The sequence below is a fragment of the Tamandua tetradactyla genome, chromosome 14, assembly GCF_023851605.1.
Source record: "Tamandua tetradactyla isolate mTamTet1 chromosome 14, mTamTet1.pri, whole genome shotgun sequence".
In the NCBI taxonomy this organism is placed as follows: Eukaryota; Metazoa; Chordata; class Mammalia; order Pilosa; family Myrmecophagidae; genus Tamandua; species Tamandua tetradactyla.
This window is the reverse complement of record NC_135340.1, coordinates 51470167-51476294: the sequence shown is the minus strand read 5'-3', so window position 1 is coordinate 51476294 and position 6128 is coordinate 51470167.

Below are 6128 nucleotides of genomic sequence, written 5' to 3'. Positions count from 1 at the left end.
CACAGTCATGGTATAAAAGTTGTATCATCACACAATCGTCTTCAAGAATCAAGGCTACTGGATCACAGCTCAACAGTTTCAGGTACTTCCCTCCAGCCACTCCAATACACTATAAACTAAAAAGGGATATCTCTATAATGCATAAAAATAACCTGCAGGATAACCTCTTGACTCTGTTTGAAATCTCTCAGCCACTGAGACTTTAATTTGTGTCATTTTTCTCTTCCCCCTTTTGGTCAAGAAGGCTTTCCCAATCCCGTGATGTCAGGTCCTGGCAAATCCCTGGAGTTCTTTCCCATGTTGCCAGGGAGATTTACAACCCTGGGAGCCATGCCCCACATGGGAGGAGGGCAGTTAGTATGCCCACAAGTTGGCTTAGAGAGATAGGCCACATCTGAGCAACAAAAGAGGTTCTCTGGGGGATGACTCTTAGGCATAATTTTTTTTTTTTTTTTTGCATGAGGCAGGGACCGGGAAATGAACCTGGGTCTCTGGCGTGGCAGGCAAGAATTCTGCCACTGAGTCTTAGGCATAATTTTAAGTAGGCTTTGCTTATACTTTGCAGGAATAGGTTTCATAGAAGTGACCCTAAGATCAAGAGCTGAGCCTATTGATTTGGTTGTCCCTACCGTTTGGAAGAATATCAGGAATTCTCCAAATGAAGAAGTTGATTATTTCCTCCTTTCTCCCCAGTCCCCCAAGGGGACTTTGCAATGCTTCTTTATTCACCGCCCAGATTACTCTGGAATATATCAAGGCATCACACTAACCTGGAAAACCAACAAAATCTCACGCCCTATTCAAGATAGTAGAACACCTTATGGTATTCAACTAACGCCTTAGGGTGTTCACCTAAACTGTCCATACAAGTTAAATTAGGTAATGTGCTACACAAAATATGAATTTTGCACCAACTAAACCCGCTCCCTTTGGTCTTGGACAAAAGTTGAAGTTTTAAAATATGGACGATATCATCTTTTACCCTGTATTCTGATCTACCCCAATCCTATCCAGATCAGTTTCCTGATATCTCGAGTCGAGGTCTGATCACTTCTTCAACTTTTTAAACAGTTCCTGCATGGGGTACTGCTGACTTTCATAGCTTCAGAGAGCTAGCTATGAATCTCAGGTGTCACATATATATAACCTGAAGTTATATGCAGACAACTCAGTATCTCAGAATTTAGAAATAACAGTTACAACTCCTGAATATTTTGACTGCGATAAGAGCTTACAATCTAGGACCCCTTATGTTGTCCCCACCCTGATAACACATGCTCTCGACTTCAGTTCACTGAGATTTTATATTCTAGTTAGTCCATTTAAGTGAAGCATTTGTTTTTGACATATCATTCAACATACTGTCCTTAAGATTTACCCAGTTTCATGCCTCACAACTTCATTCCTTTTTGCGGCCACTCAGTAGTCAGTTACATGGATGCACCACAGTTCCCCCTTCCTTCCCTCACTCATCGTACCCTTAAGCCACCTCCATCCATTGCCAATCACCAAGGCTGCAACCATTAATTCCAGTGTGCAAATGTCCATTCCGTGTCTGCACATTCAGTTCCTCCAGGTATATATTGAGCAATGGGTTTGCAGGAGCATATGGCAACCGCACCCCTAGCCTCCCGTGGAACCACCACACTGCCCTCCAGAGGGGATGCACCTCTCAGTTTCCCTACCTACAGTGAACAGATACATTTCTCTGTCCACATATTCTATAGCACTTGTTTCTCTCACTTGAAAATTTGTTCATTTTTAAACAATTTTATTCACACATCATTCAATCCAAACAAAGTAAATAGACATGCCTTTGTTATGATAATCTATATGATGACATTTCCTTTTCTTCCGCAAAGAATCCATACCCCTCCCCTATGCCCCCTGCCTGTTGACGTTCAGTTTTGACATAATGCCTTTGTTACACTCAGTGGAAGTATATTACAATGGTACTGTTCACTATAGACCCTGGCTTGCATTGATTGTACTTTTTCCTGCATATGTGCTGGTTTGAAAGTACTGTGTACCCCAGAAATGCCATGCTTTAATCCTGATTCAATCTTGTGGGGGCAGCCATTTCTTCTAATCCTGATTCAATATTTCAGTGTTGAAACTTTTGTGACACATTTGTGACATGCCCAAATGTGGGTGTAATCTTTGATTAGATGGAGATGTGACTCCACCCATTCCAGGTGGGTCTTAATTTACTGGAATCCTTTAAAACAGGATACATTTTGGAGAGAGTCAGAGCTGATAGAAATGACAGAGCTGACAGAAACATCAGACCAGAGCTGACAGATGCCAAAACTTGGAGAACAGAGACATGGATGTTTGGAGATACTTGGAACCCTGCAGATGTCGCCATGAGATGATAAGTAAGCCAGAACCTGGAGAGAACCAAGGGAAGCCAAGAAATGAAAGCCAGCCCTGGAGAAGCAAAGTAAGGAACCCCACAGGAGCAGAGGCTGAAAGCACGGAGCCCAGGAGCAAGGGAACAGCAGATGCCAGCCACGTGACTTCCCAGCCAACAGAGGTGTTCCTGACACATCTACTTTCCTTGAATTAAGGTATCTCTCCTTTGATACTTTAGTTTGGACAATTTTATAGGCTTAGAACTACAAATTTGTAACTCATTAAATACATTCCTTTAAAAGCTGTTCCAGTTCTGGTATATTGCATTCCAGCAGCTTACTAATTAATACACCATCCCATTTTCAACACTTGGCAATACTGAAATTTGCTTGTTCTCCCTCATGCAAAAACGTTTTTATTTGCACATTTAATCACTATCATTGTCCACTCTAGGCATTCCTAAGTTGTGCCATCTCAGTCTTTATCCTCTATCTTTCCTTCTGGTTTCATATGTGCCCCCAGCCCTTCTCCCTCAAATATTATTCACATTCAGCTTCAGAATGGTTTTAAATGGATTTCTATCATATCAGGGAAGAATTTCCCTAAAAACCTGACAGCAGCACTGAGAGTATTTTTCTATTGATATAACCCACCCATGTGAAGGTGAAAGGGAAATAAGATGAACTTTCTCATTACACAAAAGGAAATTTAAGAAAAAAAAACAATTTTAAGATCAGTTGCTCAGCATAAATACATATTAAATGCTATACACCTAGTGTTAATTCTATTAATTGTTGTGGAAGTCTTTGTGAGACAGAAAGAAGTCTTCTACCTAGCAAACCAGTAGATCCAAAAAATGAAAAACGTAAGATAAAAGCAAGTATGAAGATCTCATATTTGGTGTCACTTTTGGCTCTTTTTCACGAAAGGTTTATGCAGTGATTCATTTTGGAAAGAATGTCAGCTTCCAGCCCTTGAGTGTGAGTGTCAATGGCATGTCTGACAGTAGGCTCATACACTCTTCAATAAACATTGAAATAAAACAAAATAATTGATATAACACAGATACACCATGACAGCCACCACTGCCCTCCTTGTGCACCCATAGACATTTGTCAGAATGGACTATCACACACTCTACTAAGCCAAGGCTGGGCCTCATCATTCTTGTTAACATAGCTTCTTTCCTGAGCTTTATCAGAGGGGACAAGACACCCTGAAGAGGAGTACGCTTTCCTTACTTTGGCCAGAGTGAAAACAGTAAATTGTTCCCCAGAAGGCAAAATGAGAAGGAGCCAATGTTGGTACTTCCCTTTCTTGTGTGATACTAATCAAGGGACGAGGCCTAACCAAGGGACAGGGGTGGAGGAAAAGCCACCTTATATAACATTATATTGAAAAATTATTAATCCTATCTTCTGAAACTTTATATATAAATAAGATGATCAAGTCAACTGAATAGATGACTCTTCCTTTAAGTGAACATTTTAGACCATTTCTTATCTAGAACATTTTGTGCTTCAAGTAACAAAAACTCCAACCTTCATTGGCTCCAACAAAAGCGTGAATTTATTGGCTTAAAGAAATTTGTAGTGAAAAGAGTATTCCTTATTTTAATAATGGCTTGATTCAGAGATTTTTCTCAATATTATCAGGCCCTGGTTCTAGTTCTCTGCAATTCTATCCGCTCTACCCACCCCATGTAGACTTTGTCCTCAGCCTGGTACTTTACATCCTTATATCGCTAAGGAATATGTCTTCTTGTGACACTCAGAAGGGTTCTGAAAAGTGCGTGGGAAAGAGGCTGCAGCCACATTACTTTCTTCTCACTGGCCCAGCCTGGGTCCTGTACCCATTCTTATACTCACCACTGCGGCCAAAGGAGAGGCTGTGCTAATTGACTAGCCCATCAAGACTCATCCCTGAAGCTGACAGTTGGGTTAGGAGCTGCTAAGCATGTGGGCTGAGTTGGGGTAGAAAGAGGACACCAAACAACTGGGGAACTGTTAGTGAAAGGAAGGGGAATAAATGTTGGACAGTCCAAACAACAAAGATTCACCTTAATGGTGTCATAGTGAAATTAAAGTTAGGATGACCAAATGATTAGGATTACTGGATTGTTTATTGATATTTCTTTTTGCTTTCTGGTGTATTAGAATGGCCAGGGGGAGATCCCTGAAATTTCTGAACTATAATCCAGCTGCCTTCATCTCTGTTAATGATTGTATAACTATATAGCCTTTATCTTGTGATTGTAAAACCTTGTGACCTGAGCCTAACTTGCACCCCCCCCCCCCCATCCTGTTTTTCAACTTTGGAGCCTTATGACCCCTACAGACAGCACTTAGTGTTTGTTAATGAAAGGCCTTGAGTCAGCTCAGAACTAAGCCACCCCAATTCCAAAACTATCTTCCTAAATGGAGCTGGATCTAACTAAAATTATCTTAAACTTTAACCTATGACTGAACTGTACCTCATTACAATACTAAAAATCACAACCATCGTCATATTAAGGCTGCCATTTTCTTACATATGTTCTGTGACTAAGCATGTAATCAATCTGTGTATGCTCAATAATTAGATCCTGTAATTACATCTTCTGGGCCCACTGTGTTCTTTATTCTAAAACCTGCCATCTTTTGATATTATAAAACTATCAGAGTTGCTGAAGTTTGTGGAGACAGATTTTTAGGTCAATAGGCCATATGATCTCCTTCTTCATATTTAGCAATAAACTGTCTCTCTGAAACCTTGGTATCCCAGGAATTGGTCATTTGAGCGCATCAGGCAGAGAACCTACTACTTTCGATAGATACCAGTATTTGCTCTTTCACGTTAAATAAATTTTACTTCAAATATAGGATATATATATTCATGCATGAAGGCAATCATTTCATAAGTACATTAGGCAGTTCCAGCAGCATTTTCTTGTATTTCTTTGAAGCATGAAAGAAAAAAGCATTATAAAATCTGCCTCATAAAGTTAGGAGTAGACTTGCCCCTATTTATTTGACACAGGAAAAAGTTATTAACAGGCTGTGTATTCATTTTTATCTAGTTCAAACTACAAACATTCTCTTCCTTGATCCATGTGTAATACTAAGAGCACAGGATAATTCAGAATGGTTGGCATGGCAACCCTCAGCCACAAAATGATAAATCAGCTGCCTAATTCATTAACATTGACTTCATATTTTTAAGTTTTGAGTGCTTATGATGAAGATAATGATCGTGATCATGAAATATAAAGTGTGTGTGGCAGTTTTGTACCTACTGCATGTAAATTTTCTGGGTTTCAAATCTCAATTGCTGCCTTTTATGGAGGATGATATTGTCCCCTGGGTTTTTTCAGCTAGAGACATCTTTACAGACAATGATGCATGATTGCCATTCCCTGAGGACTTCGGTGAATTGTGATGTCTTTCTAATAAACAATACTACCAGGCAATTGAAAAGGAAAATAAACTCAGAAATATTAGTATCTGATTGAGTCTTTTTTCCTAGAAGGAAATAATTTGGTTATCTATGTGAAAACAAAAGTCTGTCATTTCTCTCTCCACCAAACTACTTAGCCTTCTTCAAAAGACTTGACTGCTTTTAAATGTTTTGGATGAAGACCAATAAGAATTCTTTTGACACTGAAGTGGATTCTCCCAGGTGTACAGTCCCCTGGAAAACTCAATGATTATTTCTCTTTTTTTTTTTGCATGTGTTTATTGACATTATAACTATACATAGACTACCACAAGTAATTAATCTAATTTATCAATACT